This window comes from Grus americana, chromosome 4 (assembly GCF_028858705.1).
Source record: "Grus americana isolate bGruAme1 chromosome 4, bGruAme1.mat, whole genome shotgun sequence".
NCBI classification, from domain to species: domain Eukaryota; kingdom Metazoa; phylum Chordata; class Aves; order Gruiformes; family Gruidae; genus Grus; species Grus americana.
The window spans coordinates 54,774,300-54,799,600 of NC_072855.1; the positions used below are offsets into that span (position 1 = coordinate 54,774,300).

General features: G+C 40.4%; 1 protein-coding gene across 2 annotated transcripts in view; it reads right to left on the reverse strand.

Moving 5' to 3' along the window:
- PPP3CA (protein phosphatase 3 catalytic subunit alpha) overlaps positions 1–25,301 on the reverse strand; it is a 200,779-nt gene that overhangs the window by 127,846 nt on the left and 47,632 nt on the right. The window lies entirely within an intron of this gene.

The window sequence follows — 25,301 nt, forward strand, 5'->3', positions numbered from 1 at the left end:
CCAGCATTAACGGATCGTACTGTGAGCTTTGAAATGGAGTTCAGCCTGCTCTCAATGTCTAAATAAAACTTACCAAACCAAACCGAGTGACACTGGTATTAATCTGAAGTAACGTGGCTGTGAATCAGCCTTGGTATTTTTGTTTGGTTTTTACAGCTTGCTCCTACCAGCACTTGTACCACAGAGTGTCCGCATGGAAATTCTGCCTTGGATTCACGTCCAAAGCAGCACCTCTCCACATTCATATTTATTTCCATCAACTAACCCAGAGCACTATACAAAGTTGCTTTTATTTTAAAAAAATAACACATGCAGGAATGTGGAAAAAGAAAAGGCAAGTTTTTGTTGATTGGAGCATTGTGTACTTTAATAGGCTGCTTTTTTTAAAAAAAAAACAAACACCTGTTGTTCTGGGTTTTATCTGGGTATATGTGGCAGCAATAGAGTTTCAAAGCCCTCAGTATAAGCTTCTCGTCCTGTATTTAAAAGGATATTTAATCCAAATCCTCCTTTTATTTATTAAAAATGCTCTTATATTTTTTGTAAGCCGTATCTTCCCTCAAATCTCAATTGCTGCGTAATAAACGTGTTGGATAAAAATAAATCTGTCTAATCTTACCATTTTGCCGATACTCTCTGAAACATCCTGTTCTTAAGCAGAACATTGGAGTTTAAAAAAGCAGCTTTATGAGGCTACGAGAGAATGAGACACCTGTGCTTTATTCCCAGGTCTATCGTGTGCAAGCAATTTAATTTTCACTTGCCGATCACTACACCTACAGAGAGACCTCAGCACTGGGGCGCTCGGTTCTGTTGTCCACCGGCGTGTGTTGGGCATGGTGGCTCTGTGAAGGATGCCCACATGGAGACCAGCACGGCACAACAGGAATTCCAACACCCTTTCCAAAAAAGTCAATGAACGAGCACAGTTATCAGAGAGAAACCAAGAAGAGAAAACTCTTTCATCTGCTAATGGCGAGGTGGAGGGAGGCCCTTTCGGTCAAACCTCAGGTCTCAAAGCCCTTAGTGCAGAACAGTTCGCTATTATTTCAAACAAAGATCAAAAAAGATTTCAATCAGCCAAAGCTCACTTCACTCAGTGAATTGCTGTGGCTGAGACGCCTTAGCTCAATACCACCACCTCTTCTCTTGGGGAATGTCTCAGCTATAGACCTTTCCAAGCTGAGGTTTGGGGGTCCTCTCCCCACACTGCCTGAGCCCAAAATACTTTCCAAAGATGACTCAAAAGCCCGTGATCAGACAGGAGGAGAGGAAACATGATGCTGCAACCGAGGCAGAAGCAGGCAGCCTTCTGCTCCAAGGACTGCTTCCACATTTGACATTCAGTGGTCAACAGGGGGAAAGAAATGGCCTCATCTGTCCTAGGGTGAGGAATTTTGATGGCAGTGTTCCTCTCCTGCATGAGCAACTCTCCGCTGGTGCTAAGGAGTCTGAATATTTTATTTTATGCTAAGCAGTAAGTTTTCAAGAGAAGCTGAGGAAATCATCTTTTCCTCCAGGAAGAATCATAGAATCATTTTTGTTGGAAAAGACCTTTAAGATCATCAAGAAGTAACAGAGTGTTAGTGCACAGAGTAATAGAGTGTTAGTGCACCTTCCCAGAGGGTGAGAAGTTTTACTCCTCCTTGAACCGAGAAGTTTTAATTAGCTTGAGATGCAGGTATGGCTACAGGATTAAGGGGGGGGAGGGGGAAGAATGGAGGGACAATTGTGCAAGTTATTGCTGCTATTAATGCCAGGATTGCAATGTGCATACATTTATAAAAGTTATTATTAAAAATGTATGTTAGGACAAATAAAATTAAGATGTTTTCCACATGAAGAAGAGTAAAAACCAAAAGTGGCAAACACAACTCTAGCGAAGATCTCAAGTCAGGTTTTCTGTAAAGTTTCTGCTTATGCATGAAAGTAAGCACCATTCGCCAGAGGAGAAGCCACAGATGCTATTTGTCATGGAAATACAAAACCAGATCCATGCACCAATGGATTGCAAACAATAAAACTAGCCTACACATTTTCACTGGTTCTTTATCTCTCAAGACCATTCGTTCACTGTATTGCCAAGAGATGAGCTTATCTGTAAGGTTTATCAGATTTTTTTGATTAAATTACCTTAGCAAGAAACAGGAATTTATCTATCGGAAATATCGTTATCTTGACATTACTGATCTAACTAATACAGCTGGCCTACTACGTTATTACCGTAATGAAGCAAAGCAGCATAAGGCAAAGCAGGACCTAGAGAAGCATACCTTGGCCTACCACCAAGAAGCTATCAGGCATACACAATCCCTGAACATGCCCGTTGGTTTTTTTCTGTCTCTCTCAGAGAGTGTGCTGCGCTGTTCTGTTTTGTTAGATACATTACTCCATTTCTCTGTACCATCTTGACTCAAGGAAAACAACTCTGACTTAAGCGGAACAAGGGGCTGTTAGTGCCTTTATTCAAATATCAAGGGGCTAGTTCCTGCTACTTGTAAACGAAAGTATCTCTCCAAGACTGCAGTTACCTCTCACACTGAACAATGGGTTTGCATTAAGCGTATAATAAAAGACCTGCAGATAAAAGGCATACTTCACAACTCAAACCAGGGCGCACAAGAAGGCACCGGGACAGAGAATTCACCGGTTCTTGCTTTGTGCAGCTCTCCTCACCAGCGCAAGAGAAGCACCAAGAAGGTCAGAGAAGCTCGGGGAGGGGGGAAAGAAAACTTCACAGCCTGAACAAATAGTGGGAAAACAAGTAGGGAAAAAAATTTGGGTGCTCAATACCACCTGAAACAGATCTGAAAGCATACACAGAAGACTTTCTCCTGTTTGATTCAGCTCTTTCACATTTGTAAGACTCATGCATTTTTAAGAAAGCCTTAGGAAACAATAATCAACAAAATTACCCCTCACACTTTTTATTTCTCCTACACAAAACAATCTCCAAGGCCTCTGGTGTACAGCTGGCCTCTCAAATCAAATGGAGAAAAAATACCAACATAAAACCTGGTAATTTCCAAGGCCTCCAAAATTTAGAAATAAGGCTTGCTATGGTTTTCTTTCCTTGGTAAGAGGATGAAGGCTTTTGCAAAGTGGCTTGCTGTTCAGAGAAAGGGCGAAGCTCGCCTAGCTTTGACCATATTCAAGAATGACATTAAAAAAGGGTACATAATATCGTTTTCTGGAAGACAGTGTCAAAATATACGCCTTAGCAACCTGAAAGGTCGCGTGATGATTTGCATAGCCAGTACCTCATCACCACTTCTCTGGGTATGCTGTGGCCAAGGCAACGGTTACTCCAGGGAAAAGCATAACAAAAGGAAGCACCTTTAAAATTTACAGAAGTATCCCAAACAGAGCAATTTGCCCTACACGTTTATTTTCAAAATCAAGAGGTTTTGTGGGGTTGTTTGTTTGTTGTGTTTTTAAATATCTTCAGCTTTGCACAATTAAAAATAATTGCAAAAATTACAATGCTTATGCTTCTTGAAGTGATTTTTAACTTCTGTTACCCTGCACCATCTGCAGCGAACATAGAAGCACCTGTAAGGTGGACAGAGATTGCACCCGGACATGAAGTATTTACAATATCTATCTGTGCACAATTATTCTAGACAAAACACTCTGATATGTTTTGGTTTTACTGGACAATCTATGGAGGAAATAACGCACACCACAGTGGCATCAAGACCTACTGCATAGTGGCATCAAGACGTACTGCTGATGCCCTTGTTACACACTCTTACATGTTTAATAAAGGAGTAAATTATGATTACAGAAATTGTAATCAATTTATATACCCGCATGCCTGTGTGTGCGCATGTTCATGCACACAAGTAAAACCTACACAGATTACAGATTTTATCTATTAAAGCCATGCAAAACTAGAGAGAAGTACCAAAGGCTGTACCAACTTTTATTTCCTTTTCACACAAACACCCCACATCATGCACAGCTGAGAAATTAAAAATGCCTTTCTAGGCTTGCTGTTAACATTACATTATGCAGATGTGAACAATCAGTCACTTCTGAGTGTGCCACCCTAAGAAATTAAATCAGTTTTGTAAAAGTTTGGGGGAAGTACACGTCTTAAAGCCTCAACACCTCAAATGAGAGATTCCAGCTGAATCCAAAGGGTAATGGACGCTAATCCACATGCTCCCAAAAGCCTCAGGGATCGAATCTAGCAAACACACCGAAGAGCTGCAAGGCTTCCAAACTATACTAACTCTCAATCAATACAAATTCAAGCACAAACCCCCAAAAGCACATTACCACCAGAAATATCTATCCCAATTGAACAAGTTTTTGAGGGAATGGGTAAAAGGAAATGCATCTTGGGGCTGTAAGTACCCCAGGCAATTTGGATCCTTCAGATCCTTCTAAAATAACACGTATTATACCCGAAGTGCATACCGAAAGAAACTCCTCAGTACAGGCTACCTTCATTTTGACCAAAATCACTACAGCAACCTTGCCCCTGTTCAAAGAATATCTTCAGCAGAGCCATTATCTCCAGAAGCAATATTGCTCTGAGAGGAGAACACAAAAGAGTCTCTCACGTTCTATAGGCAGCCAGTGGGTAGCTCCAGGTTTGAAGTATTGAAGTACCCTCTTTTATCACCCGAAAACTCGAGGGAGAAGGTGAGCCTTTCAAAAGCCTCCTCGTTTGACAGAAAGTGCCTGTACAAACAAATTAAACACAGGTAGACATTGCGGGTAAGTGCTCAGTTGAGGGACAGATGCTTGTCTCCTCCTTACGCTAAGGAGTAATTTTTGATCAGGTATAAAATGCTTGCCCTGTTATGAAGGTCTCCAAAACACAATCGAAACAGTACAGAACACCTTTGTTTCCAATTTAATAATCTATTTTTTAAAATGTTTTCCAGCACAGAACAAATTAGAAAGAGGATAGCAGTTCCCATCCCTCCCATTATGCTAACTGTTCCTCCGGAATACCACTGGAGAGCTGAAACAATATTTAAACTTGCTTCCACACTTTTTTATAGTCTTTTCATATTTGTAACACAACTGATACTAAGCGGAATAGAATGGCTGCTTTTCCTGACTTAACTACAGTTTTCCAGAGTGGCCTACAGTATTTCCTCATAAATGCAGCTAAGAGTTACATTATTAATACATTGTATGCATATCACCAAAAAGATAAAACATTCCAGTATAAAAAGAAAATAGGTTAAAGATAAATAAATTTATAAATAGAGTCAACAGAGATCAATAACCATATTTGCATTAGGAATAAGTTTGGGTTTTCCCCTAGAGTGGATACATAAAAGCATTGTGCTATACTTGTTAAACCCAGCTCCTTGTAGACTCTGTTGTAGATGTCAGAACAAAAAAAAAGGCTCTATTTCAGACCCGAATGCTCCCAGTCCATTAATCTGATTCCAGTTCTGACATGGAGGAAAGCATATCTTTACCATTCACTTCACACTTTTCCAGTAGCATGTCTAAAAAGACTGCAGAATCTGCGCCTCTTACTCCGCTTTCCCCCCCTCTCATATACCAAAACGTACTAGAAATATGATTAACCATCTCAATTGTACATTACCATAAAAGCAAGTTGTACTTTTCACGATGCTTATACTGTGTTCCATAAGACTTACTTAACAGAACTAATTCCTGTCATCCAACATGTGCAAAACCTCAACAGGAGCTGTAAAGGCCTAAGTGACTTGCATCTAATTTGGTTTTGAAAACTTGTCACTGTGTGTCTTCTAAACACTGAAGTCTAATTTATGTCTTTTTATTACAATGCAATAAACTACTGTGGCTTGGGGGGTGGCTGGGGAGGGGAGTTATTACTCTCCAAAATCCAGCTAACACTCGCAGTGTAACTAGTTCAATGCATTCTGCCTACCACCCACTGGTGGCCACCTAATCTGTTGGAGTCTATGAAAAAGAATTGGTGGTGGGGTTTCGGTTGGGCTGTTTTTTCCTAATTGGAGAAGCATATCCAAAAATGAATCCATCTTTGAATACATAAGTCTTGCAATTCAGTTCAATGTACATTCAAGCTCCAGAGAGTTTGGGGTTTTGCTCTTCATTTCAGCACGGCTGATTTCCTCCTATCACAGCCTGCAGAGCCAGTAAGGAGGTTTCCATCAAAGCAAACAAGGCGCAGCACAGTGTACTTCAGCTCAAAGTAGCTCATTTAACCATGCATGCCTAACATCACATGCACGGAGCCTTTGTTTATATTACATCCCTGCTAGGAAAGGTTACTACACTAAAAAGTTGTTCTTTTTTGGTGCTACAAATCATGGCAAAAGCTTGTCCAACAGTCTTCCTCCAACATAACTATGCATGTTCATTTTCCAATGTGCTTGCCCTGTCACTCTCATGAAATACACTGACCGTGCTACGTCATCTCCTGACTTGGTACATCAGGTGAAGAGAAGCTACTGTTGGACTAATTTCAGCCCTACCTGAGCCACACATGGTTTGTTTTGCCAGAGACCTGCCAAGAGCTGTGGAAACTCCTTGGCTCTGAAGCTCATCGGTGTATTCCATCTCAAGTTCCTAACCAGAATTGGTAGGCTTCAGTTTCTTGAACCATTTTCCAAATAGTTTTATTGAATGCTTGAATTAACAAGGGTTTATGCCGTGCACCCGCAGACTTCCCCTCTGTCTCTCTTTAAGGTATGAAGTGAAACCCCACAATTATCTACTATATTACTTCTTTGTTAATGCCCCCAGAAGTAATACCTAGCAGCTGCAATACTGCACAGATTGTGGAAATAATATCTTTCACCTCACAACTGGCAAGTTATTTTAGATTGTGTTTAAACTACAAAACAGTAGATTTAATTACAGTCATTATTTGCTTAAAAGTTTTTTCCTTCCCCTATCTATCACCTTCAAACTTTGTTAATCTCTTTGACTGTTCTGCTCATAAACCTTACCTGATCTTTCTTTTTTAAGAGATATTTTGTTTTCCTGAATAGCTTTAAAGAACAGTCTTTAACAAAATCATCACCATTTTGTTAGACAAGGAGACAACTTTATTTTCTAACAAGAAGGATGGTGAAAGACAGGGAGGAATTTTTTTCCATTGAAGACAAGACAATATTTCTAGCGTTGTCTTCCGGGGGGGGGAGGGGGGGGGGAATCGTAAAATGGTATGAGTTGGAAGGGACCTCAAAGATCATCTAGTTCCAACCCCCCTGCTGCGGGCAGGGACACCCTCCACTAGACCACATTGCCCAAAGCCCCATCCAACCTGGCCTTAAACACTTCCAGGGATGGGGCATCCACAACCTCTCTGGGCAACCTGTTCCAGTGCCTCACCACCCTCACAGTAAAGAATTTCTTTCTAACATCTCATCTAAATCGACCCTCCTTCAGCTTAAACCCATTACCCCTTGTCCTATCCTGTCCCTGATCAGCCTTCCAGCAGGCTATTGTCTGTGAAATAAGCAGCAAAACCAATCCCAACCTTTCATGTGTTCCCCTCACACTTTCCAAGTTACTTTCACAAATGAACAAAAGACAACACTTGTTAGAAAAATCTAGAACTCATCAGATATTGAATCCATTATTGGCCACCTCGCAGCCAGCAGTAACTTGCTTGGATTACCAATTCAGCGTTCCCACTGTAACAGAGAGAACAATGCGACAACTACCTTTTGGATGCACATTTAACTGGCTGCTCCATCAGCTGTGGACCGAGTCCATAAATGGCTTACTTTCCAGCACAATTCATATTACAAATAAAATCCATTGACCTTTAAGTGGGAGCAGGGGAAAAAAAAAAAGAGCAAACCAAAGTCTGATTTAACTACAAGTACAACTTTCTGAAGCACAAGTTGAGGCATTTTCAATTATCTTTTATCAAATGCTCAGTGAAACAGAGGAGATTAAATTAAGTGCACTTCAACTGAATCATTTTCTGCAGAATCAAGCAGTGTCAAATTGCTCAGCAACTCGATAAAGAGTAGAAAATCCTGCCCTTCTGTCATGTAAGTGAAAGGCAAGTACAAATGTATTATATATTGCATTCGTATGACACAAAGGCTTTTCTAAGATTAATATTATCTTAGCTTTACGAACATAAAGATACTAATGTTTACTAAGTAGGATTTAGCACACAAGAAACAAAATCCTTTGTGCTTAATTTCTTGAATGTGTATTAACAAAGTCCAAGACCGCCACTGGGAATTTCCCAAAGCAGCAAAGAATCCATCCCTTATCCAGATGCAGGCAAATCAGCAAGTTCAAACTCCAATTTCTCAAGTTTTATCATTGTCAATCATGATGTTGTTACAGAATAACTTTCACATTTTTCTTTGTTTAAAGATTAGACTAACAGAAATCTCAAAGATTGCTGGACTAATTGCAACCCCATCCAAAAATCAGTAACATGGGTCTAAAAGTTCAGTCCCAAACTATCCCTGCTCCTCTAGATGCAAATAATGTTATAGTTTCCACCCTTCCTCATGCTAGTTCAGTATAGCATGTTGCAATTGAACCTTGTAAGCTAAATAATCATATTAAGTTTTAGTAATACTATTTTTTGACTCTTGCATTGCTGCCATTTTCAACCTGAGGCACTGCCACACAACATGCTTTGGCAAACCCTGCACCATCATCGGGCTCTTTCAGACCCCTGCTTTGATGTTACCTTTTATAAACTTAACCTTATAGAAAGCCGGTCAACCTGAAAACCAGGAGATTCAGCTGCACAAGGGCAGTTACCACATTTTTAAGGCCTTAGAGTTCAAACTCAAACCTCTTTTACGGTTGTGCCCTGTGGGATGCATTAAAGAATCACAGTACTTGGATATCCAGTCTTTTTTCATTATCTGAAGATCTTAAAACCTGTGTCACTGCCCTAATCATTTAAAGGTATTTAAATATTAAAATGAATATTTAATGGCAAATTTTATTGGATAAATTTTACATTTAAAGCTTTATGGTCAAACTTAATAGCTTCTGATTTAACCCCTTTGGGGAAAAAACCCTACTTACTATATCCTCAGTCTTACAAAAATGCTATTTCTAAATTACTGGAGTCCTACACTTACACTTCTTATGTGGTAGTATTGCTGTCAGAATCTACCCTGCCTATAGTCAGGGGCAGATAGGCAGGGAGATCTGTTAAATTGAATCACAAGCTCTTAACCTGTAATCATCGCTTGAATCAGCAACCTCGGCTGACAGGACAAACAAAACAGTACTGAATTTATGGTTTTAGTATTTCCCTCTTCTGCAGGCAGCCAAAATGATCTGACACATTTACGCACGTCAACTTTAGCAGCAGATGTCAAACAAGTTAAGTTGTTTGCCTATTTTTCCCTGCCTCATGCTTAAAACCTTCCAAATGGAATCCCAGAATGTTTCCTGGCTAGAAGCTATGTATGAAGCTATGTTTTCAAGGGGGGGAAAAAAAAAAAATTAAAAAAAGTTGTTTGGGCTAATCCAGCAGGCAAGAAGAAAATGTTGCTCCTCACAGCAAATGCAAGGCAGGGGATGATGAATGGGCTTTCTGAGGTTCCCAGCGAATGGAAAGAAAACACTATATATCCATCGTTTCCACACAAGGGACCACGCTTCATTTATAATGCCACGAGGTAAATAAAACATATTATGCCTTCCTCTACAAATGAAGGGCCTTGGCAGAGATCCTGCAAAATACAACTGAGCTAGTTTCCGCAGCAGTCCCTTTTTCCTCAAACTTCACCCTGAAATTTTTGGGATGCATGCTGGCCTGCATCCAAATTCGCTCTTCTCTGTGGGATTCCCCAGTAACGAGATGAACACACCGAAATCACAACTCCAGCAATGCTCACATATACAGCAACTTCAAAATGACTTAAATTTAATTAATTTGTCTTACAGATAGACATGTCAGCACAAGAGCAAAAGGCCAGTGTCCCAGTGCACCAGGTCTATAAACTAGTAATAACGTATTACTTCTCAGAGCGTGCAGGAGAGCTGTATTGTGTAAAACACTAACAGTTCACTCAGTTGAACTAACTTTATACATTTTCCAGCAAAACACAATACAGAGGCATGCTGAAGATGTATTCATTGCAAAAAAAACTTGCCACAGGGAAAAAAACTACAATCAAAAAGCAAAATATAACCTTATGTATACATACGTTAACAAGGATAGCTTAAAATCTTTTCCTCTGGAATTCAAAATGAACCAGGACATGCAATCACACTGTCTTTTGTTTTCTTTTTCCAGCACTAAGAAATGAAGTCTGCCATCCGCACCATTTAGCTCTACCTGGTTACGTGAGAAATGACATTTCAAACACTATACTTCAAACACATTCTCTCCATCTTCCAGTGTTCGGAAGCACACATTGGGGAAAACCCTAGTCGCAAACCACAAGCACAGAATAAATGCAACTATGAGGCAAGGACAGAACAGGGGCATGCATGTTTCTCTGTATAATAGGCAGATATAATTAATTTAAAATACAAAAAGACAAAATAAAAGCACATTTGGAAACAACCACCAACCTCTCCTGCAGCAGTAACAGGCAATGCACCCTTTCCTAACAGTTATCTTGGTGTAAATACTGAGCAGCTCTTTTTAAGATAAATTTATACATAATGCATATACAAGCCCCTCTTTCAAACAGGAGGCTGTATTGCCTGCCTTTGCCTCTACTACTGATGTTTTTTCCTTCCCCTACTTCCTTTTTGTAAAGCCTTAGGCCCAAGAAAAGGCTTACGCTTTCCCAGAATTGAAAATAACCCCTGAACATCTGATAGTTTGCATTCCCTCAGTACTCCGAGGTTTGCCACAGAAGTCAGGCAACATCCACCCTCAGAGACTCCACCAAGAACATTCCTAATAATTTCCTCCCCCCCCCAAATATAAGGATTATCCAATGAGAATATTTCTCTTCCTCTTAGGAACAAGCATTTGTAACATCGCGTGCCAGTCTGCAGGGCTTGATAGCTGTCATGGCACGGGGATACCAGGGGTTTGGGGTTGGTTGTTGGGGTTTTTTTTGTTTGGGGCTTGGCCATTTTTGGTGCTAACAGATGTTAGATATAAACAAGCATCATCATTGTAATACAAACAACCTTTTTGTTAAATTAGTATTAACTCTCACTTTTAAAAATAGAGGAATGGAAACACCTGGAGTTGAAGACCTTTATGAGCCAGATGTGGGTTTTGTACTTGCTCTCAAAGGATTTCTTCCTCTCAAATTTTTAACTCACATTTTAAATTCTTGCAAACTCACCACAGCATTCAGAAGAGCTTGTGGTAGACAGCACTACAGCTTAACTATGCTGTGTGGTAGCCCAGAACTGCTCCGAACATTTAAGATGTAGGCACACCACTGTACAACGATGTCTTACGACTTGTTCTTCATCTTTCCCCTAGTGATACCTGCCATTCGATTTGCTGTGCGCTACTTAGCCCTACTGAGCATCAAAAGCTCCTGCCTTCCCAGCTACCCGTGAGAAGATGATCCTGGAATGAGAACTACGTGACAAGAACCAGAGCCTAGAATGGTAGAGCTGTAATTTTCTCATGTTTCCCATTCCTATGTGCGCACTCACATTTCTCTATGTAGAACTTCATTTACAATTCTGCGGCTTAGTTAAGCAGGATCGTAAGGTAGTTGCACAATTCTTTAGAGCTGGCCCTTAACTACCCTGAATAAATTTGTACTTCATTACCTCACTGTTCACCTGCTCTTCCAGATCATTTATACAGCCAACACAACAGGGAGCAGAAATCTCATCTTATTTTTCCAATATGTATCACAAGGTTTCCAGCTTTCCATAGTTGATACTGCCTATTTCAAAGTGTATTTATACTTGGAAGTTACTGTTTAATTTGACATTTAGGACTACGGAACACAGTGCTTTTCTGCAGGGGAAAAAAAAACCTCCACTGTCTTACTCATACTCTTCATTTTTGGCAGTCTCTCTCAGAAACACTTTGTCTCATCACGGAGATCATTATCCTGAAGTGATGCAGCCTGTGTGCAGGAATGAGCTATGTGCCATTATGTCTCTTGCAGTAACAGACCTGATTTCAGTTTCACACTGTTACAACACATCACACTCCATCCTGATTTTATTGCTCTTGACTCCATTAAGAATGGCAGTTTGATCTATTATCAGGGACTTGGCTCAAAGGGAATACAAAAGAAGGAACTCCAACTTCAGGATAAGTACTGAGCCATGCTACTTAGAAAACTAGAATAAGATTGTTTAAATGTCATTTCGGCACAAGAAAAAGCTTTTTCCATGCTTACAATACACATTTTGGCTTTTGCCAACAGATCTTCCATCCCATTTCATAAAATTTCAAGTCTACTAGCTACTGTAGTCTCACTGCAAGATGATCTAATAATCCAGTGGGCCTCCTGCCCCAATGACCTCTAAAGCAAAGGGATTTATTCTGAAAAGAGTTAACAAAACACAGATGGCAGACCTGGTGAGACTTCACATGTTTGAGCAAGGTAGTAGGTAAGAGGAGAGAGGAAAAGCAGTGAGACAGTTGGGTACTCACACTTGAAAGGAAATCTAACTTAGCAGCTTATGCCTAACAAGACGGTATAGGGCTTGCAATTGTTACTGAAGATTAAGAAAGGAGGAATTTCCCATAAACTTGAAGCACACGGCTGAAGTGTAGATTAATGTCTAAGACCTAACAGATGGAAGATGAAATCAACAGCCACAGAAGTCAGGAATAAAACTTCCAGTCAGCATATCTTGGTTTCATGCAATGCATAGTTGTTACAGTAAAGGGTAATAACAGATTTATCTCCATGCCCATCAGTTTCAGCAGCTGATACTTTTTTAATGTAATAAAGAACAAACAAAAATCTGTATTACGAAAATACTATGAGAAGTGGCAATCAACATAGCAGTAAGAGGTCTTCCTGACGCACAAAAGCAAAAGGTGCGTATTACGTGCTGTAGCAACTAAGCCAGAAGAAAAGGTGGTCTTAGATCAACTGAGAAGAGGCAAATTTGGGGCACATAAGTAACTACCTTGCTAAGTGTCTGCATAAGTCTGGATCTTAGGATTATAAAGCTTACAAGTGCGGGGGGGCGGGAATCAGAGGAGTGATTATTCCCCCATACAGTGAAGTATCCTAACTGGTCCTGCTGTTACGCACATCTCTTCACACTACACATTATCAAACATTTCAGAAGAAACTATGAGAGGCCAGCATTGGAGGGCTAGGGTCCACCTCACCACTGCTTATCACGTCTAGTAGCTAGAGACTGGCTTAAACACAGAAACATGACCCTTTATTCATAATACCATCTCTGCTTTGTAGCCATATAGCATCATTCATTAGCACAGATTTCCTGAAATACTTAAACAGGAAGATAATGGTGATGTGGGATAGAAGGTAGAGGCAACCATAGACAAGCACCAGTGTGAGCTACAACTTAGTTAATACATTTTTTTAGTATTTCCTGAAAAATCTCTTCCTTCTGTGATCTCTTAGTCTTTTTTTCAGTTTCATCCGCCTTTTCTGATTTTAACAGAAATTACTGCTTGTAGCAGAATGTAAGAGACACAGTAAAAGACCTCTAGATTAGAAATTCCAAGACTGGATTTGAGGAAGACTTCTTTTTTCTCTTCTAACTCAGAATTGTGAATTGTAGATTGGTTTTGGTTTGGCTTCTTCACACAGGTAACTTTTTTCCTTTTGTCCTCTCCCTAATTACAGAAAGAGAGGAGTGGTGCTATACCTCCATGTGCCCTTTTGCATTTGCCTATTTACTCTTTCTGCTCAAGACTCCTACTCATGACCATTTTGGAGGCTTGCATAAAACATCTGGCTGCCAAAATGTTTATTTTAATGACTTTTCAACCCATTGAAACATGTTCATCATGGTATCATTAACAATCTCTTCACACATCACACTTTTACAGTCTTTCACTGGTAGCATGTCCTTCCAGGTAGTAGATTTTATGCACTTCAGTCTTGGGAGGAGGGGAGAAGAAATTATCTGAGAACTGCAAGCACATGGTGCGAAGGACAAGAGCAGCACTGGGGATTTGGAGCTTGGCTTGTCGGAGGAGCAGTGCCTGCACAGTTCTCTCCCTGTTTGCTCTGAAAGTACCTGGCTTCTGACAGTTGCTCCGGTCATGCTGGTTAGCTTGCACGGGGACCCTGACAGCCCTGACGACATGAGCCTGTCACTTCAGTCCAGCGCTGAGGGGAAGATCAGCTAAGGGAAACTGCAGAGGAGGATGCAAGGAGGTCAAACAGGAGAGAAGGCAAAACCAGAAGAGGCGGCAGCCTGTGCTCCAGAGTCTCCTGTCACTCCAAATAAAGTGGTTGCAGAAAAGCCAGCGCAACAGCATGAACTGATAAATGTGACTAAACGACTTCATCTAAAGCAAAAAACCTGTCCTATATTAATTTTCAATCTTAGTCTTTTTATCATTTTCATTAATCCTGCATTGTTTTCCATTTTTATCTTTAGAGTCTCACAAAAGGGAGAAGCGCTGAAGCCAAGGACTGTGTCCAGTCAGGTTCTGAGCATCTCCAAGGATGGATAGACTACAACCTCTCTGGGCAACCTGTGCCAGTGCTTGACAAGCCTCACAGTAAAATCCTTTCTTATGTTTAATCCTTTCTCCGTGTTTCGGTTTGTGCCCACTGTCTCTTCTCCTGTCAGTGCGTACTGCTGAGAAGACCTTGGCTCTGTTGACTTTATGCCCCCCATGAGGTATTTATATACACTGGCAAGATCCCCCCCGAGCCTTCTCTTCTCTGGCTGAACTGCCCCAGGTCTCTCAGCCTTTCCTCATGTGAGAGATGCTCCGGTCCCTTAGTCGCCTTCATAGTCCTTTGCTGGGTTCACTCCAATATGTCCACGTCTCTCTTGTACTGTGGAGCCCAGAACCGGACATAGCACTCCAGGTGTGGCCTCACCAGTGCTGTGTAGACCCCATAACTGGGTAGGCGCTTCCTGCTCGTGCCAAGAAATCCCAACACGTCCCGAGATGCTGGTGGAGAAGCATTAGTGTTTCATACAACGTACAAAGACATCAACTGATATTTAATAATGAGCGCACAGTTCTGGATTTCTATAGATTGGCCTAGAGCACAGAGTGATCTGATGTACTACGAACTGGTAGTAATTCAATATCACTCTAATAGAATAATGTTGTCACAAACTAAGATGACAAATCAACTAAGGTTTCAACTTTAAAGTTAGTAGAATTGGTCAAAAAGTGAAAAAAACCCATGAAAAACTGAGTTACAAACATGGATTTAAAATGCCAGTTAGCTATGCTCTGGCTAACCAGAGCATCCATTTGCACTCTGACTCAACTATCTCAACTCATATTCTGACACAGAAATACTAGTATTCTGACTTTGAAAACTGCTCACCAAAGGAACCCTGACAATAGAGAACATTTATATTTTCTTAATGAAAAGAAGAAAAGCTACAAGAAGAAAGTCAAATGTGCAAAACAGCACCTTCCTTACTCAACAGAGGAACTCAGTGGCACAGACACAGGATAAAACTCGGAGGCAAAGGGAAAGCGCATCACAAAGGACATGAAAAAGTGGGAGGCCAGGGCAGATTAAAAAGAAGCTCTCGCAGGAGATTTAATTTGTGATCACACATACTATGATGTATATGTAAACAGCAGCTGAACAGGTATTCACACTTTGGGAATGCTTGGTCTGCAAGCTCTAGCGTTTGGTACTGACTTTATGTCATCTGCTTTGTGACAAGCCTGTGCCCCACTCCCCTTACTAACAATGCAGAACCAGCAGCTGAAACCTACAGGAGTAGGGGCTGGATTCTCTTGTGACTCAGGCATCGTTAAAAGAGCTCTTTAAATTTAATTGCAGAACCTCTACAAAAGAGCAATAATGTATATTCTAAAACCCACATATTATATGGGGGGGGTTTCATGCTCTAGGCTATGACTGAAAAGCTGGCAATTTCAAGCTGCGACAAGAAACAAAAAAAAAATTATTTTTACCTGCAGACTGAGCAAATTTGTTCTGGAGAGTCTCTTAAAAGAAAGCATAACTCAATCATAATCAATCAAGCTTTAAAAAGCATCTGTTGATGTACTGTTGCAAATAAAGTTCTCTGATGTTAGTTAGAAAAAAATAAAATCTCACCTCTAAGCACCAAAATTCTCTTTTGTCACCAAAAAAAAAAAATATTACTTAAAATCACTGAGGGCTACACAAATACAGAATCAGTCTCCCAGTTGTCATTTTCACTCAGCGCATAGTTAAAGCATTACATAACATGCACACACTCACTTAACAACAAACCTAGAACTGCTCTGTCCTCACTATATATTAGACCACAGGAAATAATGTTAAAAGAAGGAGGAAAAGCAATACCAACATTCATTGGAAAAAAAAACAAAACAAAACCACCAAAAAACCACAACAAAACCCCAACACCAAAACCCAAAACCGTGAATCTGTCAGAAACTGGAACAAAATGTATTGAGAGAGATTATCTACCTCCTCATATAGTGCAACTAAACAAAAGCTGTAGCATAGGCCTGATCCTATCAGAAGCTAACTGGATTAAATCTTTTATAGTACAACTTGAAAAAACGTAACATTTTATTGGGATTTAACCAACACAGGGATACCTACCACTTAAGTAAACCTTGTCAAGAAGCAGCACTTGGTTCGTGTAAGTCTCAGTTGTGACTGTGTCGTCATTCTTCCAATAACTCGCACCAAAAGGAAACATCAGCAAATGTTGGTTAGACCTTATCATGCTCTCATTCCAAAGGTACAAAAAAAACCTAGCATAGTATCAACAGCCAAACTAGACAGGGCACGCTCAGCAGGTTGATCAGTTGGTTATCAATACCTATATCATCTTTTTATGTCTAGTGTATGATGGACAGGGAGAATTCAATTTGTAGGTTTCCCTAGAAACATGATAAACTGCCTTTGCTCTTGTAAAAAAGAAGAAAGTTCTGATTTAAATATACCTACAGAAAAATGGAGAAGAGGGAGTATTATTCTTAAAATACCTATATTTCTAAATTAAGAAACCCACAAGCATGTTCTTGGAAATTAAAATTAGCTAATGACAGGTTTCAGGTGTAATACTGCTGCCTCCAGAACAAGGCGGCCAGTCAGCATTTCTCATTCTCCATTTTAACATAACTTTGAAATCAGTTACAGTAAGAACAAAGAGATGTATCAGACCATTTCACTGAGCTATATTCCCTACTGCCCTAATTTCCAAACATTTTGATTTCAGGGAGTTATCAAGAGGATAAGACACGGTCTTCCGAAACCTTTCAGTTTAACACAGTATTCACAAAACTCGAAGATGCAAACGCACACACGTGTGACTGAAGAGCTTTAGCACCTGAGTACTTAGCCTTTACATACTTGGTCCCTCTGATGTCCTTGCTTTTCAATGGTTACAATCACCGGCCTTCCTATTCATATTTAATATTTCTATCTATATGCTGTGAACAGCTCTAAACGGAAGAGACAGCTGCAAGAAGCCATTAGAAACTTCATTCCTTTGAACATTGACATTACTGTCACTGGAAAAAGGAGCGAGAAGGAAGAACAAATTCAAAGTATATTGCTTGTTCATAATCAATAAAATGAATCCCTGCACGTGCCCTTCATTTGGCCACCGTTGGAAATCCGTGCAAGACTGAGGAACGGCGTGCCCACCTCCCCCTCTGAACGCAGCAGCAGGGAAGGGGACAACACCACGCAACGGCAGCGTTCGCTCAGGCAGCAACTTCACATCTACTTTAAAAATCTCCAGCAAGTGCCAGCCACGAGGATTATACAGCTTTTTATCTGCTTTACAGCAAACAAAGCAGTTGCCAAGATAAAGCCATTGTGTGCAACCCAGCAGGGTTACAAACATACAGCCGCAAGCTTAAAAGGTAACAGGAATAGCAATAAACTACTACCCACCTCTCTCCTGCTGCTATAAGACTATATTGGAATCAAAGTATGAAAACACTCATGCCGGTTTAAAGGCGAGAGCTAAAGAGAAAAAAAAAAAGTGGATTACCTCTGGTTCTTTATGCAATTCTGCCGTGCAGACAGACCTGACTGCTACCTCCTGCACCCTGACATCAGGGCTTGACTTTGCCAGGGGCTCTCTTCCCCTTCTACGAACACCTGCAGTGTAATAAGTAATTGGAGGTAATTTGGTGATCAAAATGGGTTAGATGAGAAAAAGCAATCTTTCTGCACCATGCTGCACCAGAGAACATCCTGTTTGGTGAGGCTTAACCAAAATGTTGCAAATTGCAGTGCTATGTTACTATGACAACTTGTATCTCTGTAACAAACTACCCAGACTTGGAGGAGCCAGGATAACCGAAGAAGCAGAAAGGCGCGAAAATCAACCTATAAAGGAGGCTGCTTAGCTTGTTTGAATTTGCGAGCCCTTGGCGGAGCCGCGGCTCCCCGGCCGCCCAGCGCTGCTTTTGCTTTCCTACCTTAATAAATACAGATTGAATTTACTTTGGACTCTCTTTGTCTCAATTCAACTATAACATGCAGCATTCCCACATACAAGGGATTATGACAACTTCTATCAGAAACTATTGCTAAACATTATCATTCAAAATTAGCTTTAGATCATGTAACAAATCACAAAATCACAAACAACATATTTCATCTACACAGTGTTAATTCCAGCCATATTTTTTCTCACTTCTCTTTTTCCTTGTCAGATTTTTTTGAGACTAGGATGAAAGGCAGGCTAAGAAAAAATGAGGTTTTATCCCAAACCCCAACTACGCCTGAATATGCAATCAAGTCGTCTTCCTATCTCTTAAATCTCTTGTTATCCCCCATTAAGGACAGGGATTTACAAAGCAGAAATTAAATGTCAGGTTTTAAAAATTACAGTTGCACATTGGTTTCAACATGCTTTCGTCACTGTAAATCCGTTTAGCTTTTTGCTATCCCCATGATTTTCTTGCAAAAGTGGGTTTCCAGTTTTGGTTTATGTCTAACAGTTGCAAGTGTTGTCTGTTTTCTCTGTTGGGAGACAAAATGTAGGACATTATGCATCTAATCTATAGATTAGCATAAGAAGCATAACAATCTTTTCCCAGCACTCAGGAGAAAGCAGCTGAAACTCAGATGAACATAGCAGATACGTTCATTTCCAAGTAAAATACAAACCGGAGGAAGTCATGTTTTGGTCTGAGTTCTTTTACTTAGAAAAAGAACTACAGAGATGCAGTCAGGGTTTTTTCTCAACATGTTGGACCTCCCTTGTTTTACCAAGGATGTCTTTACATTCAGTATACTAAAACCAGGATGAAAAAAAGAACTCCTCTAGCTCTGCCTGACCCAGTTATAAAGTTATAGTCAGGTCATTTAGCCTTCCAGAGATGACCTAATATACTGAACATCAAAGGTAGAGCAACCTATTTCTTTATGCTTTGTTAGATGAACCAAAAAGCTAGTTCGAGTCCAGAGGACTGGCTCTCACATGGCTCCAAATATTTCTGGCACTGTCATGAACCTGCTGCATGACCGCAAGCAAATTTCACCACTTTCCCATACTCTTTGCTTGCCTAGTCTGTATTTTGTCTGAGAACCCAGGCAAACCAGAACCCAGATCACAAAACCACCTCAGTGACCATCCCAGACAGAATTACATTAAACACCTTTTCAAGTCCCCTTGAATTTTCCTTTGACATTAACAAACGCTGAGACACTGTCCCGAAGTGGAACATGCTCCTGGGGCAGAGATGTCAACTGCAAGACCATCCAGGCAAAGCTCATCCCTAACATATGATTACCTACAGATGTGCACGACTAACCTAGTATCTTTAGACTCCCTTTACCAGCATTTTCACAGCATGATTGAGCTCATTCCACAGTATGAATCTTAAATAGGTTGGATTTGTGCCCTGCTGCCCAGAAAAGGAGATGAAGGCAATAAGCTGAGGTGGACCCAAGTTTCTATACATGCTTCATAAAATGGCCTCTCCTTTTCAGCTAAGGCCTCTAGCTGCTACCATCACACAGTTTCAGCAATATAATGTTAGAAGATTTGAGTCAGCAGAGCAAAACGAAACAAAAACCCCACCGGTTACAGTCCATCCTCTGGTTACCTGCAACGTGATAGGAGTACATGTAAAACTCTAAATGTAGAAGCTGGGCTGTCCACCTGTTTGGTTTGAATGCTTACATGACAGTAATCAGAAATGAGAAGCTTTTTTCTCCTACCTACAGGTCTTTCTGTGAATTTCTTTTGAAGAAGATGGCAACCACACTACCCACATGCAGAATACCTACAGCAGGAGAAACTGTCAACTTCTACCAGCCTCCCACCAACACAACGGACACCATCTGAGCTCTGAAAGTTTAATCTGATTCAATCTCCTGAACCACGCACAGCAAAACATATTTTACTTTTTCCCTTTCAGGAATCCCTTCTTCCCCCTCTTCAAGCACATTAGAACATTGCTCAGAGTGACTAGCTCTTTTGGAAACAGATTTTTTTTTTTTTAAGTGACATGACAGACTGATCTGTGAAGAAGGCAAAATTAATGCTTTCATTTTCAACCCATATACTCAAGATGTAGCTTTCCACATGTCTATTACTAGACAGCAAAAATAAGTATAAAACCCTGACAGTATGACAAATATCAGTTAGAGGTAATGGGTACACTCTAAATGCAAACTTAATTGTAACGGAATTGAAAAGTTAAGAAGCCATAAAAAACCATTAATAAAATATTGCCAAAGAGTACAGATAATGGATAAAAACCCCACTCGTTTTCTCCCCCCTCCTTCCCTGAAGTCTGTCGCTTCTACGGACATGTTTTGCTCAGTTATGTGCTTGTTAAACTGTTTGAGTGCTGTAAGCCTTGGCTCCTAGGATAAAATCTGGGCTAATTTCCTTCTGGTATAAAAAAGCTGCTACAACCAAATAAATTCTTAAAGCACAGAAGCAATTTCCTCCCCCACCCTGCAAGTTTTCATATACGCATCTCCCAGTTGCAGGACTCTAAATGACCCCTAAGTAAGAGGATGGTGAGACCATCTTTAGAAGCAGTATGGTCAAGCCGACACCATTAAGCTTCAAATCACTTCAAATCAAAGACCTGCTGATGTAACCCCACAGCTGCAATCCTATTAATATTACACTCGCTGTAATTCAGAAGTTGAGAATTGTACCATCTATAGACTAATGCCTTAAAAACATAACGCAAAACCAGCCTTGCATATGAAATACCTTTAAATCAGGAGATGAGCGACTGCCCGAGCAGCAAGTTTTGTCAATATTTCAATTTTACTTTTAAATTTCTGTTTATGTTTTTTTCTTTTAAAGGTAATAGCAGATTTTCAGTAACCAAGGAGAGCTTTTATAGATGCTGTCAAGACAACAGTCTACGATTCCAGCTTTCCTCAGAGCTGACTGGAGAATTTTGTGTATTTAAACACAAATTAGGTAAAATTAGAGTCACCATGTTCCCCCCAAACCCAAAAGGGACTCTTGCATTTAATGAACCCTTCTTTCCCTTTTTGTGTTCAACTACTACAACTCAGTCAGAGTTCAGAAGCACCACTGCAAGTAACAAAAAGCATAATTTATTAGCACCAGAAATAAGCAAAATACTTGATCGGTATATCACTATCCATTTCATTTGAGCATCATACAGTTAAAGATCAATTATTCATTTGGTTTAGTACAATGCAAAGTTTTGGAACAGCTGCATATTTGCCTGTTCTCAAAAAATCGATCGTGAAAGTGTTCTTTTGTGCAAATGCTTTATTTAATCTCTTGCTCACTGTAAAATCTAATTGCCAAAAGAAAAACGAACACAAGCCCCTGCTATCAGGGAGTACAGTACTGGGGACTTTTGATATATTTTCTTTATACTTATATTCTTACAAATTATGTATGTGAGAAGCAGATGACGAGCGACAATTTGGCAACACTTCACCATCTGCTATTTGCAGATCCAGTCAAATTCAGATAGTTAATTAAAGATTAAAGACAGGGACTGATACTGTTGAAGGAAAAAGCCATCTTCTTTCCTGTTATGACCGTAAATAAATAACTTTGGTAGCTTGTTCCCACTCAAATACAATCATAAATTTGCAGCATCGTAAGGGCAACACAACTTGCATTTGTAATACAGAATCATAAAAGGTCTTTTCTGACCAAAATGATTCAAGATCATCAAGTCCAACCATTGATATACCTATACATTTTCTGGTTTAATTGACGAAGAGATACTAAAATCGCATCAGCTTTATTAAAATGCCACAATTGCAACAGGCTACCCAAAGTCCTATCCAGGAAAAAAAGGTGTAACACCTCTACCACTGTAAGAAACAGGAATTATAATTGAAAACCTCTTGTAGAAGGGGTTCTAGAAAATCCTAGCTAGAGAAAGAATTTTTAGTCAGCTTGCAACAACTTTTATTACATACATACTGAAGCAAGCAATATTGAATTAAGGGTGAATGGAGAATGAGATGATCCTGACAGTTCCCTTTTGTTACTACCTTGATAGCAGGCTACCTTCTTGTCTTCCAGTCTACATCGCCGCCACCGCTGCTGCAAGAACCAGCCCATGTTGGAATACTACCCTCCCTCCTCGGGGTTCCCAGACCCTCTCCTCTGCAGCCTTCCTTCAGCTGCCTCCCCCATTTACTGCATCTCTTTTGTCAGGGCTGGGAAGGAGCAACAAAAAGATGCAAAACTGGAATGTGTGCAACAAGTCCTCCCAAGATGCTGATTCAGGTGTACGAAGCAGAGGTTTCTGCTCATCTTTGAAGAGCAGTAACCAGAGGTTTGCTCTTTCATAACAGGTCTGAAAGAACCACTCTGCTTCCTCTGCTACCTGAGACAGCAGAAAAGCTGCACCAGGCTGCTGCACAGCAACTCACCATGGCCGGCTGACAGGGCAACACTGGTGGAGTTGAGCTCCCCGAGATGCCGGTTGCCAGTTGCCCCTGCCTGCTGCTCAGGGCTCCTCGGCCAGCTGGAGAGCCATCGATAAAAACATCGTGACTGCAAGGCTGTGGGACACACGGGTATGGAAGTTATTCAAGGATGTGGAGCCAGCTCAGAGGATGCGGTGGGGAGAGAGCAGGAGAGGGCTATGAGCTGAAAAATGGCAAACTCTGTCCTCCCCCATCAAATGGAAGCTGGTGATGGGTTGAAAGATAATTACTGAAGAATAATTATACTAGAAACAGATTACTTCTGTAAATTGCCAACAATTATTTATTTTTTTCTTAAATTAAGTGCTATCAAACATCAGTCATCTTGCTTTCTCCTGCTCATTTTCCTTGCAGTAAAAATTTTCAGAACTGGTTGTGAGACCATCATAGCAGCAAACAAGCTCTGGGTCACCAGCACTTCATTGAAGCTTATAGAATTAATGGAGCCTGATTTGGGTTAAATAATATTTTGGTTAGACTAAGAAAACTTGAACCAATGGAAATTTTATGTCAAAATACTTAATTTCTTTCTAAATGCCAACATTAAGTTCTTCTCAACTTTTGAAATATCATCTCTCCACAAGAGACAAACTACTGCATAAAACCAAAATGAATCTGGAAATACTTTAGTGTTTCTAAAATTGCAATTTCACAGCCACAAGCACTAACTGAAAATTCTGCCCAGATCGTATTAGGTCTTGAGCTTAGAGTTTCTGGGGCAAAGAGGAAAAGGAAGTTGCTTTGACATATCTCACTGCCGGTTTAGAGCAAAACCAAGATTTTCACTGGTCCTGTGGTGAGGAGGAACCACACCACCAGCATGACTCACTCATGACGAAAACCTGCAAGAAGCTGCAAGAATCTCTCAGATTTCTATAAAGTGATTCCCTAGATGAATGGTATTACCTGTTGAAAGTAGATAATTACATGAGCAAATTGTGGACTTAAAGCTCCTAACTGCAAAACTGAACTGAATTTACACATGCAATACAATCTTTGGTCCTACTGATCACAGTTGGCTGCTACGCCAGAGAAGTTTGCATGAAATATTCGTTGTGGGCACAATATTAGAATCATACAATCATGGAATGGTTTGGGTTGGAAGGTACCTCAAAGATCACCTAGTTCCAATCCCCTGCCATGGGCAGGGACACCCTCCACTAGACCAGGTTGCCCAAAGCCCCATCCAACCTCACCTGAACACTTCCAGGGAGGGGGCATCCACAACCTCTCTGGGCAACCTGTTCCAGTGCCTCACCACTCTCACAGTAAAGAATTTCTTTCTAACATCTCATCTAAATCGACCCTCCTTCAGCTTAAACCCATTACCCCTTGTCCTATTCTACAAACAAAAATGACAACTGTCAAGCAAACTTTCTACTAGATCAACTAGAAATGGCTTATTAACCCCCAGAGAAAAATATCTAGATTAATTAAAAGGAGATTTGTCACCATTTATGAAGTAGAATTCCTGCCACAGTAAATTCTGTGTTGAAATCACAAGGTCAGTGTGTGTGATAACTTCAATGAACAAAAACCATCAGGTCATTTTCTAGTTTGTACACCTAAAATGTTTCTTCAGAAATGGAGTAGGAAGATACTATGGCATTTTACTTTTTCCACCGCAGAGCCCTCCGAGCCACATACCGCGGCTCCAAACACACACAGTCTGTACAACCAGCGTGAGAGCTTTACAAAGTTTGAGATTGCCATTTCCAATCACGTAGTTTGAAGCAGGTTTTTGTAGCCCCGTCCCAACACAGACATCTACGACAATCCATGAGCAATCTAGTGCCACCCCCAAGTTTCAGGATCGAGGCTTTCGGCATATTCCCATGGCTAGGAATCCCTGTCTAATACCTACCTGTAACTTTAAGTGTTAATTTTGCAAACATTTGCCTTGCTGTTAAATTTCTCCCCCTCACCTCTAAGAGTTCATGCCATGTTCAAAAGACAAATGGACTTTAAAAAGAAACCCCACACACCACACTTCTTGGATGTAAAAGTAAATGCATCAGATCCACAGTAATAGCAATTATGTAGAGTCTAGAGGTCATATTTCTGTAGTCTTTGCTAGGCTAGGCATTCAGCAGGTAACAATTACTTTGAGTTTCAGGATTTTTTTGTTCTCTCATGACAACAGCAAGTATTAAAAATAGAAAGGTTTGTTTGCTTTCCAAATATGCCCCCTCCCCCCCCGCCCCAAGAAAGAAGTGGGAAACAAAAGCTTAACAACAAAAATTTAGGTGTATATTCCCACAGTACCAAAGGCAAGTACTCAAGGTCTCCAGTACTATATTCTGAACACCAAAATTGTAACACAGCATTTTTTGATGTGCAAAGAACCAGCCGATGATTCCCCTC